This window comes from Anomalospiza imberbis, chromosome 1, assembly GCF_031753505.1.
Source record: "Anomalospiza imberbis isolate Cuckoo-Finch-1a 21T00152 chromosome 1, ASM3175350v1, whole genome shotgun sequence".
Taxonomy (NCBI): Eukaryota; Metazoa; Chordata; class Aves; order Passeriformes; family Viduidae; genus Anomalospiza; species Anomalospiza imberbis.
In genome coordinates this window covers 111712775-111735727 of record NC_089681.1, presented here as the reverse complement: position 1 = coordinate 111735727, position 22953 = coordinate 111712775, and the positions used below count along the sequence as shown (strand labels likewise).

At 39.5% G+C, this 22953-nt stretch overlaps 1 protein-coding gene and 1 long non-coding RNA gene across 13 annotated transcripts in view; one reads left to right on the top strand and one right to left on the bottom strand.

Moving 5' to 3' along the window:
• The window catches only part of RBMS3 (RNA binding motif single stranded interacting protein 3), a 703009-nt gene that overhangs the window by 485436 nt on the left and 194620 nt on the right, over positions 1-22953 (top strand). The gene's annotated exons all lie outside the window — the stretch shown is intronic.
• Positions 12220-22618, bottom strand: LOC137483310 (uncharacterized). Its single transcript, XR_011004423.1, has 3 exons — positions 22291-22618; positions 18658-18798; positions 12220-13098 (listed from the first exon to the last, which is right to left on the bottom strand). It is a non-coding gene; the product is annotated as an uncharacterized lncRNA (long non-coding RNA).

The following is a 22953-nucleotide window of genomic DNA, read 5'->3' as shown; positions in this document are numbered from 1 at the left end:
ACATATTTTTTAATGCTAGCTTATGCTCTTCACATTTATAGTTTACTGTTGTAGCTGCTTATCTACCCTCTACTTCATTGCCATTGTTGTTTTAACTCTATCCCTTCCCCATTTTGTTGCAGATAATCTCATACAAAAGTGTAAACAACTTTTTCAGTTTAAAATAGATAAAAAAAACCCAAAAGCCTTTAGAAGGCAGGGGAAAAAATAGAGATGCAGGTATAGATTTACACTTTTAATGTTTTTGATATTCTGGTGTACATTATCAGAGATGTTTCACCTTTTCTTTGGCTTCAATCTTCTCTTATGCAAGCTTCAAAAGATACATTTTTCATCACATTGCATAAATTTGCCAGTGCGACCAGGCAAACAGAAAACTTTGCCTTTATTAATTAGCAGCGGCAATACTTCAAATAAGGCACTATTATGTAATTTAAAACAAGAAGAAAAAAAATGCTGGAATATCAAGCTTTTTGCCTTGTTCCAAACAGCAGCCTTCTCAAAATCTGCAGGAACGAGACTGCAGTGGTGCTGTGATCGCTCGTGGGTGCCTCGGTGGGGAGAGTTGATTTGGTTTTGGGGCAGGGTTACAGTGGGGCAGAAAAGCTCCCTCTGTTAGGAACCCTTTTTTTCCAAGGGCTGTTACTCTGTGCTCTTCAGGATGTTGGGAAGCTCAGCACAATTTTCAGCTGAGTTAAGATACTGGCTCAGGTTTGGCATGTGTCTCTTTTTATCTTTCAGAAGGCTTTCCCCACCTCCTGATTACTTCAGGAAGAAACATCAAACTTGTTGATCCTCATGAGGTTTAAATGTGTGGGTTTGAAAATGGTAGCATTATATGTGCATTTTGGAACTGGTAATTGAACTTTACATTCTGGTCAAATCACAGAGTTCATATCAAGCTCTGTCAAGGTCTTCATGGAAGGAAGAGAGGAGCCAAATACCATAAATATACTGAGTATTGTTTTAACAGCATGGGGTGCAGTACCAGTTACGGGAATTGAGGAATACAAAAAACTTTCACTTCCCACATTATGCAGATGTGGAAGATCCAAACATACCTGCCGGCTCCTTTCTTGGACTGAACAAATCCCCATTAGGAGCATGTGAATGAAAGACTTGTTTCTCTGTAAGCAGAACTTTGAAATGTTCCTTCTTTATCCCCTATTAAAGCATAATTTGATTTTTCCCTCCCATTAAGTAATCTGCCAGATGAGTATTCAAAGCCCTGTGATTCCCATTTATCAAGACAAATTAAATGTTTCTGACCAGGTTCATCAACTAGGTATGTTTTAATCAAATTTAATGACATTTTCAATGAACTAGTAAATGCATTGAGTATTTTTCTGTTTGGATGTGTGGGGGTAGAAGAGGCATTTGCTTCCTTTGAACACGAAGAGACTTGGTGTCAGTCCCTGTTTATTATTGTGAAACATGACAGTTATCTGAAGAAAACCAGCAGGATTTAATCTGACAGCCCAGTAAGGGAAGAGTGCCACCAATCTAATTATCCAGTAATCTAGTCAGAATGGGAGTAATTCTGGGCCTTTCTCAAGTCAGTTAATCACATTTCCCATGCATTAGCAGCTGCACATGCAGAGCTTTTAGGGATGAGCTCTTAGCCCAGTGTAGCCCATGGAAGAAACAAGAGAGACATCATGTCATTGTCTTTGTTTGTTGTCAAGTTGGTTTTTCTAAATTACGACAAAGCATTTCTGTTCAGACCTGCTTTCACTCTTTGAGATAAGCTCTTTTGATACTTTCTCAGTTCACCATCAGTCATTAAATATGAAAAAACTTATTCATTTTGGATGTCCCAAGATGTAGGAAAAGGGGTGTCACCCAAGGGGTGAAATTGATAATATAGTCAAAAATCATCATTCCTCCTTCCTTTTTTCCTTTTTTCTAATGTCCTATGGTAAACTGAGGAACATAACAACAGACCAAAACCAAACAAAAGCTTAGTGCTTAGCCAACAATTATCAAGTTATCTTCAGGCCAGATGTCAAACAATGTGACATATCTATGGTATAGAAGGTGGGTTGAGGGGATTTTTCACAGAGAAAAATTAATTCAGTTTGTGGCAAAAGTTCTGATGTTTGGGTTTCCTGCTTTTGTTGTTCTTTTTTTATTTAAGAGTGCTTAAGGCTTGATTCTCCTATTTGCTAGTGGTGTGACAGGCACATTTATCCTGCCTGTCATTTCTTCCCCCCCATTTTATTGTCAAGCCAGGGGAGAAATTATTTCATAACTCTGTCCTCAGAGGTATAATTTGCCAGCCTGAAATATCTGCTTTGGATTGTAAGTAGTTGGGGCGAAAAATGCTGATCCCTGAATGTTTCATCATTTTTTGCAAGGGCAGCAGACCTCGTGCTGTCATATATTTATTTCTGCAGTCCAACCCACTGTTCTTGTAAGTGGGCAAGATATGTCTTGCTCTTACTTCAGGAGAAGAAGAAAGATATGTTCTAAATGTGGGTCTTTCCTACACTTGCATTTAAAAGAGAATTCTTGTGAGCTGCCAGAAGATATATAAATGCTTGCTTCTCAACTTTTCTTGTGAAATCAGAGGGCTGGAATTTGCTGAAGGTTTAGATATCATCAGGTACCTTTTGACATGGTTAACTCCCTGCAATGGGGCTGCAATTTTGTCTCTGGATAACATCCTTGTATATGAAAAAGTTACCCCTACATAAAGCAGAAATAAATTTCAAATAGAAGAATTAAAAGAGAAGAAAAATGTCTATTCAGTTCCCCTTTGTAAGCCTTGCTTAATTGAAAGAGCGCTAAAGCAGCTGGCCTGCCTGAAAGACTGCTTGTTCTTACATCAGGCCAGAGCATCAACTCTGCCTGGAAAGACAGGTATGGAGTTTTCTCCTATCTCTAGAAAACAACTGATTAATAAGATATTTGAAATTTGGTGGTCTTCATATCCAGTGTGCTTTAAATTGCACCTTTGCTCCATCCTGAAACTCCTTGTCTCTCCCTCCAACAGTCACATAAGAATAACGCTTTGGATCCAGATGTTGCAGTTCAATTTGATTTTTGCTATATCTAAATTCCTTTCATCTTTCTCACCTTGCTCAGATTAAGGGAGTTTAACTGAGTGAAGACAGATTGTGCAGCAGCAGTAGAGATCAGTTGTGCATTTTTTTCAGCTTTAACTTTACTTGTGTAACTCTGGGTGTTGTCACTGACAGCAGGAGCTGATTTAAATGGAAGAGCTCGTTGTTTTCCATTCCAGTTTGACAGGGAGGTGGTAGAGGTCAGAAACAGAAGAGCTGCCATTAGTGCTGTGGATTTCTCAGAAGGGCAAATGGCTCCAATTAAAAATAACAATAATTCCTTAAGAAGATATACCAATGTCTCCTGTGAGACCCTAGTGACTAACTAGAACTCACCAAGGAGGCATTATGCACCAAAAGGGAGAATTGGAAGAAGTGACCCTGTGAGAAGAATTGAGCTAAACTTCATGCCAAGTTCAGCATTTCACTTGCAAATGAGTACCAGATCTGAGCTGATCTTCAAAACTGCGTTTGTAAAGTTTGTCAGAAAAAGTCTGCAAGAGCCAGCTTTGCAAAAGCATGGCTTGTTTTTTAATTTTGACTTAGTGGAAAAAGCAGTTCCAGAGCACTTCTAAGAACTGAAGATGCTGCCATTCCATACCGGGGTCCAGTAGAGTCATGTAAGCAATTGTTAGTATGCCCAATGTAGTTTCATTTCTATATCAAGTAGCAAGGAACAGCAATGCATTTCATATGTAAATATAGTTCTTCTAAACACTGTTTTATGTTCCCCCATTTCTAGTTAATCTTTTTTCTTGGCCAGTAGTTATCTGTAACTTTTGGAAATAGTGAGATTCTCCTGAAGTTCTTCAGGAATCCTCTTTGATTATTATTCCTTAATAAAGTACAAATAATTAAATTTCTACTCTTGGATGTGCTGCCTATGTGCAAAACTTACTTACGTGATTGAGTTTTTGAGACTATGAAACCAGTGTCTTGAAACAAGCAGGATTTGTTATTGTGTTTAGAGATTTGTGCTTTGAATATTCCTTATGTGGCTAAATAAGATACACATGCTTTGCTTGGCTTTTTTCTTAAAAGATTTTTTAAAATAAAATTACCTCAATCTGCAGATAGGGGCCAGTGGAGCCAACTTCATTAAGCAGCTAAAGAAACATCATCAAACTTCTGCCCTAAAAGACATAGGATAGCTGAAAGCCTTCCTTGTCTTTTGAGGTCCATTTTAATTCATTATTTGAATTGTGATTAATGATTGAGATGTTGAGACTCAGACCACCAGTTTTAAAACTCCTGCTGAGAAGGGCAGCAGCAATGCATAGGTATGTACAAATCTGAGAGCCCTCTCGCAGCTTTACATCATGGGTCTTGCATTTCTCCAGTGATGTTGAGCTGTCAGCAGACACTTTGATTTCAGTATTCAAATTAATATCTGCTGAATGAGCAGTGCTTTGCAGAAGTTGAGCTTTGTGTCTTGTTCATTCTTAGCAAGAGAGCCTGCTGCTGTCTAAGGAATTTCCCAGTGACAAGAAGGGCTTTGTGTAAGGAGTGAAGGGGAAAAAAGACCTTAACTGACGTAAGGGAATTATCAGTCTGCCTTTCTGTACAAGGAAATAATTGTGGACTTTGAACTCTGGATAATGATGACGGAGTTATCATTTCAAATCTTCATGTAATATATAGGGCCTTCAATTTTTATCCAATTTTCCCCTTGTTTGTTTCACTTCACTTCTTTCGTATTAATAAAATGTGGTCAGGTTCCTGACTGATTTTATCCATGTCGTTGCTACAGTCTTTCAATCTCTTTACACCATCAAACGAAATACTCTGGACTGGAAATACAGCATTTGTATTTGACCAGAGCATGAATTCCAGATTCATTTGAGTTTAGGTCTTGTCAGTCTTGATAAAACCTACTGCCAGACCAGAAATACCATTGCTGATATGTGAAGAATGGTATCATGCTACTGATACCATTGCTGTGTGTGAAAAATTCACTTTCCCTTCTTTAACACCAGCATTGCACCTCTATTTGGCAGCCTGTGTGTCCCTAAAGTGGAATAGTGTGAGCAGGCAATGTCGAGAGACAAAAGTCTTTGTGGTCTGTGTAGTATTTATAAGACCATAGGAGGAGAAAGAAGCCCGAAGAGCTTAAATCACTTGGTTGAGGCCATTATGTCAGAGCTTGGCATTATAACCCATCGTTTTGCTCCCAGCGTAATGCTCAGGTGCCACATCAGTCACAGGCTCACACTTTGCTACATCAATCCTTAAGCTTTTAGTGTCCTAAGAGTTGCTGCACATAAAAGTGTTTGTACCAGGCAGCTTTCCCACACAACACTGAAGAGACCCCAGAAAAGCTTACAGGTTAGCCCTGAGGAGGAGGTCTTACGCCGATGTCCAAAGACAAAGCTGGAAATGTTCTGGAGGGTTATTTTTCATGGGATTTTTTTTTTTTTTTTTGTTCTGTGTGTAGGGGTTTATTTTTACTAGTGCTCTACCTATCAAGACATTACAGAAAAAATTTAAAGAAAAAATATTGAAGTAAAAGAAAATACTATAGCAGACAAACCAAAAAGGTCAGCACATACCACAGAAAATGCTGTGAGTGTTGGAAATGTGTGGCAAAGTCAAATTTATGCAATGAATAAAAAGAATGACCCTTTAAGGGTACCTTTCCTCTGTGCTCCATGTTCTTCATTTTGACATCTTCTCATCTTGAGGCTGTCCCCTGCCTCAAGGGAGGTTTCCTCTGATATTTATATTATTTTTTTATTCTTTTAAAAGTACATTAAATTTATTTCTATCCTCTTTAATAAAATGGCGGTTTTAATCAGTGCTCCATTTATTTTGGGCTTTTCTCCCTTCTTCTTTTCCAATTTTAATAAATAGCTTTCTCCCTGGTGTTTCTAAGTTTCCAAATCTGAAATCAACTTATATCCTTTCCTTCATTTCACTCTACTTCTACCATCCATAAGAATGTTTTTTTCTTTTGTTCTTGTCCTATCTTAACTCATTCTGAATCTAGAATGAAGGTCGTGCTTGAATTAAAATGCAAATAATGAAAATTTATGAAGTTGAGAGATTGAGAAAATGAATTGGCCTCTAAACCTTCCAAGAATGAATGAATAAAGACTTAAGAATTTAGAAATTCGATACTCATAGGCTGGTGGAAAATGACTTTGCTAAATGTACCCATCTGTGCAATCTTCCTTTATAAGCCTACATATTTTAGTTTGTCAGGTCTCCATTGGTTGTCTACCATTACATTATTTTAAACGGGACAAATATATGGATTGCAGAGATATCACATTGTGTTTGTGAGGGAAAATATTTTATGCTGGTCAAAAACTCTGTAAAAGAAGTTTAAAGAAGTTTAAAGAAACTGGATCTCTCAGTGATATGATATCCATGACTTGAAAACTTTATAAATGAACAGACCACAGTAAGAATGCAGTGATGTAAAAATACATGTTCTTCTGTGAATAATAAATAGAAGAACTTATTTATAAAGGAGAACTAAGTATTTCTTTTCCTTAAATTTATTATATTCATTATTATCCTAATGTGATTCACTAAAATATGTTAAAATTTAATATGAACACAGTTAATAATCCCAGTGATTATCACCCCAAGTTAGCTAAATTATGTAAATACCATTTTCAATTCAAATCAAGGTGGAGGAACAATATCCTGCAATCTCGCAGTGTTTTGGGGGAAATGCTGTTGATGCCAGCCAAGCTTTGCTGAGATCTCCCTGTGATCACTTAACCAAAGCTCATGTAACATGTATTTGGTAGATCTGCTTCTGGGGGGAAAGAGTTCTGCCCTGGCTCTCCCTCGCTTTCCTCTCAGTGAGCTTCTTCAGAAAATTGCAAGAAACTGATGTGATAAGCTGAAGCCTGATTTTCCCATGGGACAGTACTAATAATGTAGCTTGGGAAGAAGAAAGATGGAAACTGTGTTGACCCTTGAGACTGTCCTGAATACATCAATGGTCAAAATAAATGGAGCATTTCCTATTAAGGATTAAGTGTTGTAAATGTGATGAAAGACTAGACGTGGGTCATAAAGGCAAACAATGACTCTGATCTGACTTAATCATCCTTATTTTACTAGACAGTCAGTCGCCCGTGCTGCTCTTGGAGCTCCTGGGGCATATGAAACTCCTGGCATTACTCAGTGAATCCAGGCAAGAGGGGAGGGTGTGGGCTGTTATTGTGGCTTTTCAGCCATTTATTCATCTGGCAATCCCCAGTGGATTGCTGAAATATCAGAAATCTTCGGGCATCTGTGAATTATGGGGGGAAAAATAAAAGGAAGCAAGAAAGAAATGTCATGGGTTTGGAAGTCCATAAGAGACTTATTTGGCATCTTGCACATGGCAACCTTGGGGATCAGCTTTGATCCCTTATTGCTCATCACAAGAGAGCTGGTCTACTGCAGCCCTACATATATTTATGGCAAGCAGTTCTCTTCATCTCTTTTCAGAGGCCTGCCAAATGGGGAGAGATACAGTTTGCATAGTAATGCTCCCTCATACCATCTCCTTAACCTTGGTTTCTCCTCCAGCTCATCCATGTTGCTTATCCAGCACTTGAAATCAGTCTTTTGCCCTATAAAGGACAGTGAGTAAATGTACTTAGCCTTGTGTCGGGTTGGTAGCTGGAAGACCTCTTGAAGACATTGCTGTACCTCTTCTACCCTTCCTGCCATTGTTTTCACATGCTGGGTCATTACTGGGCATCTCTGTGCTAGCTGCAGGGTAAGGGGGTAAAAGCTGTCCTTCCACAGTGTTCTTTAGTTATAGTACTTGACAAAAAATATACAAATATTCATTACCAAGCTGGTTTTAATTCAATGTATGCCTGGAATATTGAACTGAATATACTGGACATCTCCGTATCCTTGTTTAAAACAGAAAAGACTAATCTTGATTTCTGTTTGAAAATGTTTATTACTGCATCAAAGAAAGTGTTACCAATCTGTCAAATTCACTCAGTAACAACGTATTTGGACCAAGTACAAATGTTTCTTTTGCCACAGATTTACATCCAAAGTCAGACTAGGAAAAGAGAGAAACTTTTTTAGGTTTTTTCTGCCATCATTAGCACAGCCTCCTTCAGGACAAATTGATTTAATATGTGGAGCAGTGGGGCTGTTCTCATTTTGGAGCTATTTATCTGCCTTCAGAGAGCACAGGCCTACCTGGAAACAGGCACAATGGATCAGTACCCACACACAGGTCCTGTGCCCACCCTGCACTGCAAGGCAAGCCATGCCTTCCACAGGCAAATTTTCTCATTGCTTGCATGGATACTGGCTTTTCCTGGAGAGGCACCTCTTGGAACACATTAGTGCAGTGCGATAGACTATACCATAAATAGAGTTATAGTACACAATCACATCCAACTGAGAGTTCTCTTAGGACTGAAGAAAGAGATCTGTATTTTCAGGCAGAGCACATAAAAAATATTATTATCCAAGCCTTGTCAACTCTCCCATCTAATTAAAAAACACACCTCTCTAGGTATAGGAATTTAAATGCCTTTAGTTCTTTCTCTTTTTTTTTTTCAGTGCCATCAGCATTCAAATTGTAATTTACAGCCCAGTTCTTCCAGCAGATGTCTTTTTCTTGCAGATCTCGTTTAAGAAGATGTTCTGCTGGAGGAGATCTAATGGGACCCAGTTCTAATACAAGAATTTAATTGCTCTTGCTTTCAAAGTGATGAGTTGGCTGATTAACTCATGGAGGCTAGATGGGAGAAAATGGGGCACTATTGGCCAGAATTTAAAATTTATTTTAAATACCTAAAGATGCACTTATGCTTGTAGGCAGATTTTTAAAAACAGATAGATACTTAACTCCTAAACATGGAAATTCCATTAAAAAAAACTAACTCAGAGTGCTTTTTTGGAAAGTCTTAGGCTAATGGTATGCTTTGAATATCTTTCTCAGACAATTCAGCCTCTCATGGGAGGAAAAGGTGTCCAAAACTACAAGTTTTAGTTGTCTTGGCTCTGTTCATGAGAGCTGTGAGTGCTTTGTTAGGTTCTTAACACCCTTAAGAGCAGTATCCAATCTTGTGTAGGATTTATAATGGACATATGTATGTTTTCAGCATCTGTGTAGGCTATCTTTACTGTTGTGGCTTTACAGAGGCATTACTAGCCTGTAATCCAGCCCCAAACTATTGAAAACCAGTTTTTATCTAAGTTTACTCTTATCTGAACATGTGTTTAAAATAATTTTCCCAAGAGGAGTCTAAAAGTAAAATTGAAATCCACAGGAGGTATTTTTATACCAAGAGTTTAATATTCATTTTTACATGTGTTTCAGACACTTTGTCTCAAGGTAGTTGTTTACTTAAGAGGTAAGCAGGTTAAATCTAAAAATAGTTTTAATTCATTTTAATTCATTTCTTAATTTAAAAAGTTAAAATTGGAGTTTAATTTTTTTGAGGCTAGGTTTGCAAGAAGGCTCAGAAACATGGTGGCAGAGCAGTAGTTCTGGCTTTTGTTCTTTTTGAAGCCTTTGGGTGTTGTTTGTTTTATCAATAATACCTCAGTGGCACTGAGTTTTAGAAGAGGAATATCAGATTAACAGTTTTCAAAGCCTTCTTAACATCTGTGGGTGTATTTTACAATATAACTTCTGGCACAGATAAGATCTGGGCTGTAAGATGCTTGGGCAAAACCCCCTCTGGTGGATTTAAGAAAATTTCCCAGTGATTCAGAAAAAGAAGGGTAACCTATGATCTACAGTTTTATTTTATTATGAATTTAATTTTATTTTATTTTATTGTATGCTTCGGTCATGCAGAAAGAATACTGTAAGGTTCTGAAGGCAGGACTTGGAAAGGGTCTGGGATGCTCAGCCTCAGAGTAGCGCTGTGGAGTGCGAAACTAAAGGCTTATTGTTTGCATTTCCTCCCTTTCAGACCCAGTGGGCTTCCACACTTGGCACAATCTAAGCATTGCATTATTTTTCCTGACATGAAGGCGCATTGCTCAGCCTCTTTGCCTTTGGTCAGATATCAGCAACACAAAATGATGCCTTTGTGTGGCAGTTTTGTGAGGAGTAGCAGCTCTGGTCAGTATTTTATAGATTCATTTTATTGGTCAAGATCTAAGACCTTCCCTTTTCTCTCCCCATACGAGGGAGGGACACTTGTTTCACAAAAGACTGGTTCTCGCAAGACAGTGGGACATTTATTTAAAAGCCAGATTTGAATCTCTGAGAACTTTTCTTCCTTCCTTGTTTTGTCTGGGACTGGAAACAAAGAGAGCAAAATTCCACACCCCCCCCCACAAAAAAAAAAAAAAAAAGTAGAGAGATTTGGTGGCCATACCTCTCTCAAAAGCTTTCTACTTCAAACTGCATCTTGGATTTTTGTTACATCCTTGGAAACCTTACTGTCTTTCCATGGATATGAATCAATGCCATTCAGAAAGAATTGGCTCAGTGTTGATGCTACAGAGTCCTTGCACTGGCACATTGACTTCTTCAGCACTTCAGCTTTGTGGTGAGATTGTTTCACATGTTTTGTATTATCTTCCCTTCTGCAATACTTCAGAATTACACCTGGGCTGGCTGCTGACCCACCCAATCCAAAGCAGAGTGTCAGAAAACTTTTGCGAAGTAGTCTCTTCTCAGCATTTCTCCAATCTGCTTCCTAAAAGTGTGCAATTGTTGATGGACTTTAAATTCTCTTTTCAAGCTTGTGTATTTAAATAAATTCCCACCTGGGCAGAATGGTTCTAAAATATTTTTCTAAACCAGATGTGGCTGCAGTAGATACCAATTGGAATAGTTATCTATAGCCAAAATAATGCTGTGTTTTGAGAGTCTTTCTTAAGATTTGGAGTGAATAGCAGTTGGTCTTCAGCAGGCCTTTCTCTGGAGTTTTGTTTTCATATCCCAATTAAAATAAATATGTTTTCTGAGCTGGTCATAGCAGATTTGTAGGAATTCTGCAACTTTTGACCCAAATTCGTATATGAGTTTACAGAGGTAAACCTCAGGCTCTTTGACTGGAACTTAGAGGATGAGTTTCATCCACACTGAAGCCAAGGGAAGTTTCACCACTAGTGTCAAATATGCTTGGGCTACTGGTCTTCCTGGATTCATGTAGTGGGATCTATTCTTCTAGCACAGTCTTTATAGAGCAAAGGAGAACAGAGAAGAGTTGAAAGGTGTTACCAGTCATCAGCAATGAAACAACACTAGGAAAAAAGCTGGGCTTTTCTTCTTGCCTTTGGGACTTATTTGCAGCATACCTAAAAATCCATCTGCATGTGTAGCTGAGAGAATTGCTGCCCGTCTGTGCGCTGGCTGCCAGCCTCTGTAATACCCTGGGGCTCCAAAGCAGATTCACATGGTAGCCAGCTTTCTGTGTTAAGCTCTCTTGTGCTCATGTAATCAGAGTCCTGCTGAGGTCATTACATGATTGACCATTGATTTCTGTTGCCAATATTTTGACCCTTTAGAGACATAGTGGGATTAATCATCAGCTGATCTGACTTCACGTGTATTCATTTTGAGGGGAAATGAGGGCTCCTGAGGGAGATGCTGATCAGCTTGAGAATTGGCGAAGGAAGGTGTGTTAGGAAACTAAAAGTGGGCAGGCTGCTTGGGTGAAAGAAAAGGGTCAGTAATATGGTAAAGCTCTGAAAATATACTTATTACAAGCTTCCTTTAATGCTTCAGACCTCAGATCACTCTGTGTCTGGTTTGACATGGCTCTCTGCCTGAATGACATGCATCTGTCTCTGTACAGGTGCACCACACGGTTTTCATGGCACAGCAGCACCACTCCATGCTTTCAGCAGGTTGGAAAACAGTACTCAAATGTAAGATGTGCAGGGATCCAAACTATGAAAATTGAAATTTAGGCACGAGATCATTTTAGATAGATGTCTGCTTCTCAGAAAATTATCTTTGATTTATCAGTGGCACAGTATAAACTTGGCTTTATGAGTCTCAATGAATTTCACCTGAATCTTCACAACAGATGGAAAGATAAGAAAAAATCACAGCCTGGGGCATTCAAAGCTCTGTTGTTGGGGTTTTTCCAAGGCAGACGAGGAACTCAACCTCCCAAGCAGCAATAGGGTAGTGATTGCAAAAACAAAACCCAAAAAGAGTAAGGCACTGTGACATGTGAGAAGAAAAGCGGAGTAGTGCTGAGAGTGTGCTGGCAGCAGGCTTGGTGTGCTGGGGCTGTGCTTAATGCGAGTTGCCTTCCTGGTGGGAATGGTGTGCAGGGACAATGGGAGCCATGGGTTAGTAGAACAAAGATGAAAATGAGGAGGAAATTCCTTTTTAGCACATTTTGCATGCTCATCCACCTTGCTAGGCAGGACTGCCGGAGACAGTAGCTGGATATTAATAGGTGGCATTAAATAATTGCAAAATGTAAATGCAGTTGAATGCTTATCTCTGCAGCTATCTAAGTGTTCATTATGCCATGAAAACTAGTTGGTTTTCCACCCCTGTGTGTACAGAAAGAGCTCACAGTAGCAAAATTCAATTTACATGAAAGATGAGGAAAGATGAAATATTCTTTAAGTCATTTTTATTCTGTGTAATTTTATTGTGAACAGATAAACTGTGTATATCTCATTGGTTTTGTTCAAGTTTATACTAGATGTTACATTATTTCAGAAGATGAAAGAGTCAAGGGTAATAATGCAAGTCCCTGTTTATAAATCTGTTTTGTTGAAATCTCTGACATAAGTACATAAAAGTGAAAAATCAGAAAATGAAGAAAACAGCACAGACATTCTCATAATAATTGTGATTCACATAAAATTAATCACTGAAGTTTGGTCACTGGCTGTATCCAAAGTTAAGCATAGCCTGTAGCTTGTCTGTAAAAATCAAATACTCTTTCAGAGTGTTAATGGAAATCTGTTACTCATGGCTGAGAGCACACAAGGGATGCTTGTAAATAAGCTTCAGGTTTTCTTCTTTGAGTTGTTTGGGATTTTGAGAAAGCAAAGCACTCATTCCTGTTTGATAATATTCTGCCTCAGTGAGAGGCATTCTTGGGGCCTCAGCAGCAAATTTGATCTGAAAAGCAAAGTTAGTGCATAAATTATCCTGTATCTAAAAAACGTTTTGATTTTCTGACTCTTGGATGAGATCTGATCTCTGGCTTTACCCAATTCTTCCTTCACAGCAGGCTTTTTTCCCCCCAGGAGCCTATGTCATTATCTTATCAAAAAAACTGAGGAGAGGTTAGGGGTATTAACAAAGAAAAATGGATACCTTTTGAAATAACTTTTTATTTCTCTAATGTAGTTTGGTGTGTCCCTGCTTAATGTTGGCAGCTTCTGGATTTCTAGTGGAATAATTAATTTGGGTCACTGCTTGCAGCATTTTCCTTCTCCTGTATCCTAATGCCTGGAAATTTCTGGGGTCTTTGACATGTATTGTTTCATGTATTCTTGTACTTTAAATCAGATGTCAAGATTTTAATAGGTCCTGAGCTTAATTATCCACCCTCGTCTAAACTAAGTTTAATGTATGTCCTGTCTGAAACAGGAGAAGTGGTTTCAGGTGCTTTTGTCTAGAGCCTGATATATAGAGAAAGATTCAGTGTAAATGGTTGTGTTTGCTTATTTTCCAACAACCTAGTAGCTCTGACTACTTTCCACTCCATACAAATCGTATTAGGGCTCCATTCATTCTTGCTTCTTTTTTAATTTATTAAACTGGCTAAAACTCTTGTAGAAATTTAGTGGGTTTTCCTGGCAGGTGATAGGGAAAACCTAGAGACAGTTGGACAAAATGGAAGGAAGTACTCAGAGTTAATAATCTCTGATCAGCAATTTAATGAGTCTGGGTGCATTTCAGAGTAGAATAGGCAGAGAACAAGCTGAATATCTCTGCTGTTTGGTACATTGGTTCTGTGCATCTCCATTTGGCAGCATAAATTGTTTTATTCTATGTGCTGGTGTGGAGCTGAACACCATTAGAAGGAAGCTGTTAGTGCAGCGGTGGAGTAGGTGGGCTTGGCATATGGGGGACAATACCTGCTGAGAGCAGGGCTGAGCCATGCCTCCCCACAGGGCTCAGCAGCCCTCCTTCCTGCACCAGGGTCTCCCTGAAAAATAGGACTTAAACTTCTGGGGCAAGGAAGAAGCAGGAAATAGCCACACAGAGAGATGGAGGCTGCGTGAGAGGGGCCAAAGGTGGCAGGCATCATCCCACCACCCCTGCAAGCAGAGCTGGAGCACGTGGCTTGGGTTTGCAGCCTTTGGGTGCTTTTGAGTTAGCAGCAGTAGTTTTGATGGAAGCTGCTCTCTGTGGAGCACTGGGTCCTCAGTAGGAGGGTAAGGGGGCTCAGAATTGAAGGATCACTCCCTGCTTGGATCTAGGCTGCACTCGACAACTTGCTGCAGTAGAAATATTAATATAGCCAAGGTGGAGAGTCCAAAAATACAGAGTTTACATTTGACACGTATATTTTGTTGGGTGAGATTATTATCAGGGAAACTTCCGTAAACATATTTAAATTATTTAATATCTTAACCCTTGAAAGCAAATTTCTCAAGGTTTCTCAGAAATTGCTGTGTGGCGCTTGAGGCATTGGTATCTGACTGTGTTGCTATAATTTTTGCCTAGTTTTAGAGATGGTAAAGGGCACATAGCAATCAAGTAGCCCATACATTTCCATCACATTGGTAGTATTCTTGTTGATAAGTGGAACCTAAAAATAAAAGATTGAGGCAAGTCTGATCCTTTACAGGAAGGCATTTTTCAAGGTCAAGTTTGAAGGGCAGTTTAGAACTGATGGGTTATTTTGATCTATCTCTACCTGTATTATAGATGTTCTGCAATGACATTAGGTTTGTTCTGGAAGCTTTACCTGAGCTGCTGGCCTTGTGTGTCACCCACCTCCATGGGTGTCATGGACAGGCCAAGTCTTCTGGTGGAAATTTGCTGCCCCATCTCTGCTATGCACTGAGGTTTTGTGCTTCTTTGGGGAAAAGCCTAAACTTGATCAGCAGGTTAAATTTTAATCTTTTGATGGAGGTGCCATAAGGGATGTCACAGCAGGTCTGATCTGTAAACCGGGGCATGGGGACCAGTGTATCATCAAAGGGAGACAGAATTAACATGACAATTGAAGAATTGAAGATCTTCACTAAATTCTCTGCCCAATGGCCTCATAACATGGTTTTGGGTTCAAAATATGAACTATTGACTTCAAATGCCTTTGAGCTTTGTGCAGTCAATTACGTCTCCAAGATCCTGGGAGAAGCTCCCCATCCTTCTCCTGATCTCTGAGGTGGGTGAGGAAGAGGAGGAGAGCTGTTTCGCTCCCTCCTTGCTTTCTGGCAGACAGATGCAGCAGAACTGCAGGAACATGTTATGCATTATAATGCTAATGAGGAGCCTTTGCTGGGCCATGTTGTCCCCTCTGCCCCATGCAGAGGGAACAGTGCCTGCTGCAGAGGCTCTCCTGCTGCCCTGTGTTCCCTGTGCCTCAGTGCTGCAACAACAAACTTAGGCTTCCCTTTACCTGCCTCTTTATTATCCAGTTTTCTTTTTATTATCTGGCTTTATCTTATTTATGTCCCTTGCTAAAAGTCGATTTATTCATTTTAGAGTCCCTGTCTTTTCTTTGTCCTGGTGTTCATTTATTAGTGAGCCTCTTCCATCTTTTTCTTGCCTGACATGAAGTATTTGTAAAAGCCTCTCTTACTCCCCTTCATCCCTTTGGCTAGTGTGAACTCCCCTTGCTATTCTGTTACTCTCACTTTCCCTGCAAGTCTTTACTGATCCTCTGAAGTCTTGTGTGGATCCTTTCTATTTCCAGTATGCCTGCTTTTTTTCTTTAAACCCTCAGAGTAGTCCCTTGTGAAGCTTCACTGGCTGCTCCTTCATTTTCTTTGAATTTTTCTCTATCACAGGGACTACAACAGGCTGCATTTTCATGGATTGCCTGTCAGGATTTTTTTTCCTGCCTTTTGCACTTATGGCTGCTGAGAAAAGGGGTTGGATTTTGAGCACCCCTTTGGGAGGAACAAGCTACATCCCTCCTGCCCACAGATCCCCCTTTCAATTTGTAAATGAAAACTAGTAATAAGGGACAGATTAAACAGCATCATTCCTGGGTGCACTGCTGAGAGAGGCTTTCAATGGGCTTGTGTCCTGCTTCGGTGGCATGTAGGGGTATGGTATGCAGATACAGACATATTTGGGTGTACCCTGACATCCCTGGGCTGGATTGCTTTTCAGAGATGGGATCTTTTTTCCATACTTACCAATTTGTGGATGCATAAACATCTAAAATGTCCCGTGCCAGCGAGTTCTACAGTTTTATTAAATCTGTATCTGTTTTAGACCTCTGACAGATTCACATGATGTTCTCTACTTCTTTAGAAAGAAACAGAGCACTACCCTTCTGTGATCCCTCTCTCCGTGCTGTTTAAGATTGAATTGAATTTTATCCCAGAGGCCATTTGTTCTGACTACTTTGAATAAACAATATCTTTAAAAAACTCAGCATGGGGTAGTTTGGTGTACACACATTTTACCTAAGCATTTTTTAAGGTGGGCTAGCAACATTCCTATCTTTAATTGATTTCATACAGATGTGTGTGACATATATGGAAAGATACATAGACATTTTTTTCCTTCTGATAGCAACAGGTATTTTAGAAAAAAAGAAGGACATCATCTGTCTAACACTGCAAGGAAAAAACATACTCAGCATTGACTTGGCTAGCATCCGCATAAATATCTACTGCAAATGAAGTAATAGGTGAATATTTCAGTGACCCTTGGTGATGACTAATTCAGTATCCACCCAGTAATGTAGCAATATAGAGGTATGTGAATAAGGCATGAGGTTGTGGCCGTCACTAGAGTGTCTGTAAGCCCTGGAGCAATGCAGAACAACAGTTGGGAAACCAGAAACACCTTCCAAAAAGAACATGTGTCAGGCCCAGGGTCCCAGCCCCAGAGAATGATTCCAGATGACTTTCAGAAATGAGGTTATTGCATAAGTGCATAAAATGAGATGCCTGTGAATGCATGTGATCACCAGACTGTGTGACCAGTCATTCTGAATCCGTCTCCTGCTAGAGGCAGAGCACCGCTTCTAAAATCCTTTTACCTCACTGTAATTTTAAGCAGCAGGTAGGCAGAGTCCAGTCACCCTCTAGATTCCAGTAATAAGGAAGCAAAGTGTCACAACCCATGTTCCCCTTTTGTTCCCTCTTGTTCTGAAAACCCCATGAGTTTATTAGCGGCGCTGTTTTGAAGGTAAAAGTGAACACCGGGATCAAAACTGCCTTGTCGTGTCCTTGAACATGGTGGGAGCCGAGCTGTGCTCTGGGCTTGACAACGAGACCTGCTGAGCTGCACTGGTGCCTGTTAGGCTGCTTGTGTGTTAAGAAATTGGTAGCATCAAGTGGCTTGTTGAAATTCATCCTTTGCTCCACATGAGGTACTCTCTTAGCACATGAAGGAATAATTCATGCTCAAGACTTTTTGGCATAGGTATTACTGTCATGATATTAAGAGTGAACATGTAGGTGGAGGCATTGGGGTAATAAAAGAGTTTTACCAAAATAATAAGGAGAAACAGGAATCCTTGCACGGATGTTATTTGTTAAAAACCCAGAAATACTGTATGTGAGATAGAAATATTAGTGGCATGCAGGGGAGCTGGCTCAAGTGCAAGCAGTGCAGCTACAGTCCTGGTACTATCTGGAAAGGAGGAGATCCTTCTTGTTGAAAAGAAAGTGGCTGAATAAGGATCCACAAACAAAACTGGGAGTACTATGGTGGTCTAACCTTGTGAAAGCAGTTCTGGTTGCAAACAGAGTTGAAAATGCTTAGTGGGTAAAAATTTTAAGCATAAATAAAAATAGGCTTACGTTTGGACTTTTAGTAATAATTATATTAAAATGACACAATTCATTAAATAATGCAATACATTCACATCTCTAAATACACAGCAGCTGTTCACTTCTGTCAAATACAATTCCTTTAGGGACTGAATAGGGAAGAGTAACATGCTGGCTTGCATGGTAATGTCCTGATGAGCTCTGGGCTGCAGCCTGCCCCTACACTTATTAACAAAGGGTGTCTCTCTGCCAGTGCCAGGTCCTGAAGGTTCCCCTCGGGCTGGGCAGGAGGTGCCAGCTGGGCAGAGTAGGGTAGGGAAGGAGTGGATACAACACAGGCCTTGGAATTGTCCTTCTCAGGCTTTGTAGAAACTGAGCATTAAGGGATGTTTCAGCCTAGGGCTATAAGTAGATGAATTTGGCAGGCTGTGATGTGCTGGAGTTGAAGCTCATAAAAAGATTTTATTTTAAAATAAGAAAAAAAATATTAGGAAAAAAAAAATAGAGCTGTGAAAAAAGCCTGCTTCTTGATGGATGGCTACTTGAGAGAGGAAATTGTCTGAATGTAGTGCCATCCTTGCCAGACCTTTGGTTATAGAAGTCCTTGGCCAAGCTTATAATACATAATAATTGATATAAAAATGCATTGATACACCAATTAATCAGCCAGTAGTTATATTTTCACTGCTTTCAAAGCAGAGGGTCTTATCCTTCACAGCAAAACTGAGGTAGTGTTCTGAAGGTATAGAAAATAGAAAAGTCTTACCAGCAAATGATAGGCACCTGTGAAGAGCCCAGCTTAGAGCAAGATTTGAGTTCTTGTCATTGTTGACATCATATGGTTTCTTATCAAAGGTAGTGAGCTGCATGTCTCTCTTACACTCCCATGCTTCATTTAGAGAAATCCCTGGGCATCCAGACGTATAATTCGGACCTTTATTTCTAATCACAGTGAGACAGTCTCTGCATCTTGTAGTTGTCTTTACTAAATTAAGGGATTCTACAGAAAAACATCCACTTGCAGTAGAATGCTGATCCTGAAAATATTATATGTGACTTCTATGTTTTACCCTTTCAATAGATTTATACACGAATTTTACTTTTACTTCTGCCAGATTTACTTTTCATATTATATTGAATCTAGTATCAGGAGGCTTGTAGTCCCTCATTTATGCAAGAAGGGAATTCAGGGTTAAAGTTGTCTCTCTGTGCCAACATCTGTAGAGAAAATTACAATAATCTACAAAATTAGAAGCTCAGAACTTGTAATTTCCTCGTGAATTATTCTTTCCTTGTTCCTTTCATATCACTATACTTGTATAAATAGATCATAGTTTATTTTTCTTTCCTGGTGATGGATTTGGAGTGTTTGTCACCTGTGCTCTAATATGATTTGTTGTGATATATTGAAGGTTTTTATCTTGGTAAGGATTTTTCTCTCTAGTGCTTCATTTGGGACTTTTTCCCCCCTCTTCACTGTAGTATTTTTCAGGCACTAGGTTTTTATTCAGGATCATAACAGAAGTTTGATAAGAACACTCCAGAGAATGAAATTCTGTCATGAGAAGAGGCTTTAAAAAGAATACCCCGATTTTATTAACTGGTAAACTAAATTGTGTGGCCCAACATTTGAAGTTCAAAAAGGTTTTATGTGCTATTGGTGAAACTGAGCATAAGCATAATGACATGGCATTGACAGACTTATTGTTTGGGCACTATGTCTTTATCCACTGCTGGTTTATACTGAACAGATGAGCTCACCCACTCTGTATCCCCTGCATGCTAGTGAACGTTTGTGCAGAACCTTCACCTCTCAGCTTAAATCCCCAAGAGTTCAATCCCTTGCCTTTAGGGACAAGGAGAGGCAGATACGACATTAATACAGCTTGCCAAGAGTTAGTGTCTCCTCTCTTTTAATTTTTAATATAATCCAGGTATTCTCTGTTGGTCTTCTATTTATCTGTTTTCTTTGTGCCTTTACCTCACACTGAGCCTACAATGTAATGTGATGGTGAAATTGCAATTAAGTGCATCTAAATCAATGTACAGCTTTTAAATTCTTCTCCTTTATGTACTGCATAAAGCCAAGCCTCTGGAATGTAGTGGGAAAAAGCAGCAAAATCTATCTACAGGTGACTTCTGGCTTAAAGGAAAGGGGAAAAAACAGGGCATATACATTCCCTTTGTTTATCCTCTCAGGATCACAGAGGTTATTTTTTCTGGTTTGGTGAGATTAAGCATTGGCAGAGGTTACAAGAATAGGGATACTCTGGGTGAGATGTTAGCATATTTCCTGTCTGACAGAGAGTTGGCCTTACTGTAAGACTTTAACTCTTTCTTTTCTAGGGTCACTGATAAACACTGTATGAATTTGAACTTCTATATTTATCAATATTTTCTACACATTTTAGCAGCAGTAAACTAGTGGTACAATAATTAAAACCAAATGGTTAAAATTTTATTACTTCCACCCAGTTTTGTTTTTCCTGTAGGGTTTCTTTTAATTTCTGTTCTCTCCTGACTCTGTGCTCATCAAGTAGCCATTGCTTTTCCTCACACCATTTTTGCACAGAAATGGGCACGGTGCTGCTCTCCATGCTCAGACACTTCCTCTCTGACTAAGGAGATACTTTACCTCCTGCTGTCTCATGTCTATCTTCTCAGATGAAAATCCACCCAAAACCTCCAGAGAAGAGCTCAGGTTCTGTGATACTTTTTCAATAGGTAATACAATCCTGTGCAGTAAAGGCTAAGCAGCTAAATTAAAGCAACTTTGCTGAAAATGTCCATCGAGCATCTTTTCTGCTACAAGAGTGACAGCCCTTCACTTTTTCCTCTTAAATTGTACCCTTTGGTTGACTATAGTATTGATTTGTGCATTAAGGATGATTTAATCTTTCTTCCACCCTCTTATTAAGAGGGTTTGAAACCCTACCTGGAGTCTTTATTAGCTTTTGACATCACAAAGGGAAATGTCAACACATAATGAGATAAATTTCAACATCACAGAAGACTGGAATACAACTTTCATGAAAGATGGATATAGGCAACACTTACCAAGATAAAAAAAAAAAAAAGCCCAAAAGACAGAACCCTTCCTTTTCAGCATCCATCCGTCTTTCTGTTTGTCTGTTGCTGCATTATGGCATTTATTAGAGTTTGTCTTGCTATACAATGGATTGCCAGAATCATGATTAAGAAGCTTATTCAAATGAATTAAAAATGTTTAAATGAAAAAGACCCGGAGAAGTAATTGCCAAAATTTAATCAAGGATTTAATTTGTAGCACAGACCAGCCAAATGGATTTTGCCGTTTTTCACTGCACTGTTTGTACAAGGAAATTAAAAAGTATAAAGAGTCAAAGACTCAGCAGTGTAAACCTTTAAGAATATTGCAGTATGCTCACTTATTCTCATTAGCCGCATTATATCAAACTTGCTCCTGAGGGCTTGTAGTTTGCAAAGCCAGACCACAGACTGGGGAAAAAAGATGATAGCATTTTTTCCAATGTCATAAATTACTGCCAGCACACATTAGATGATTTCTCTATGCATTGCTGTAAGCAATGGTAGGTTAAATATCCCCCTTCTTAATGCCACTTAGTAATAAATGCCCTCATTTTAGCATGTCATCTTTAGCTGAAGTGAAATAACTGAGACTAAAGAGCTGTCGGGTTTTGAAACAGAAACATTTCCCTTGCATTTACTGCTGAGAAATACATACATGGCACCATTATGCTGTCTCTGTTTCGTTGATGATAATAAGGTATCATCAAGCCTGGCATATCTGTTTGAACATGTTTTGCAGAAGTCTAATCATTAAGTAATATGTATCCCATTTCATCCATCATTTCCACACAAAGAGCCATACAGTGCAATTGAGAGAACAATACTTTATGAGCCATGAATAGCTGGAGCAATGATAACTTCCAAGTAGCATATAACAGACCCAGAACTGAGCTCTAAATTACAGCTCTGAAGAGGTAGGAGGAGAGATAAGAAGCCCCTGCTTGTGAGGAGGAGGCCGAGTTCAAGTGCACATTTCTTTCCCATTTGTTGTGGTTGAAATAAACATTCAGCAGAGTGCTAAATGCTCAGCCTCTTGCACAGGCAGAGAGGGAAGCTGGTGCTGCAGTGCTGCATTGCCTTGCAGAGCCTGAGGCAGCTGGTGGGATGGAGTAAAAGGGTTCTGGGTCATTCAGGAGCTCTGAAGGCCCTTTCTTCCAAAACTGCTGACAAGGGTGTCTAAAGAAGCCAAATGGAGAAAACATACAAACCACAAATGGTGAATGGCTTCTAGGTAGCCCGGAAGAGTTTACAGATTCTCTCCTAAGCATAAAATTACATTAATTATTTTAAAAATGAGACGATATAAAAAAGCTTCACGTTTAATACATACCTGAGGTGAATCATACCGACTGTAATAGCAGAGAATGGCAGATCAGTGTGTAGCACTGGAGCAGGGCACAGTGCAGTAAGGCTGTTCCCTTACTGCAGGAGGAAGGGTTTTGGTGTTTGTTTGCAAGTTGAAATGAAATGGTGTAAAATCAGTGATTCCCACCCCTGTGTCTGTCAGAGAGACAAAGATGATGTTTACTATTTCCTCTTTATTTTACTGCTGTAGCACCTGGTGAGTACTAGCTTTATAGCAGAGAGGCAGGCTTAGTCTCTCCCAGCAAGAGGTAGTGTCGGACACAATAAGGTATTTCTAAAGGTAAGGAGCCTTTCTGTGAGCAGACACAAGAACCAGATGTGGCTTTCCCTGTTTCTCTGCCCCTGCAATCCCTGGGTAGTTCTGCTCCCTTCATATTTCTCCTGTCCTGTATGTTGGAAAAGGAGGGAGGTTGAGCTTTTGGAAAATGAAAACATTCTCCTCTTGAGATCCTTGAGCTCACGGACTTTCTTAGCTCGCTTCTGCTCTTAGTCATTTTTGGTTTGCATGATGCTTTTACACAGTTGCTCTCTTCACAGAGCATTTTTAATTTAAGGCATCTCTTGCTTGCTCAGTTAAGTGGTTATAATTTTATTTGCACAGCAGAAGAGCTGCTGATAAACAAAGTTA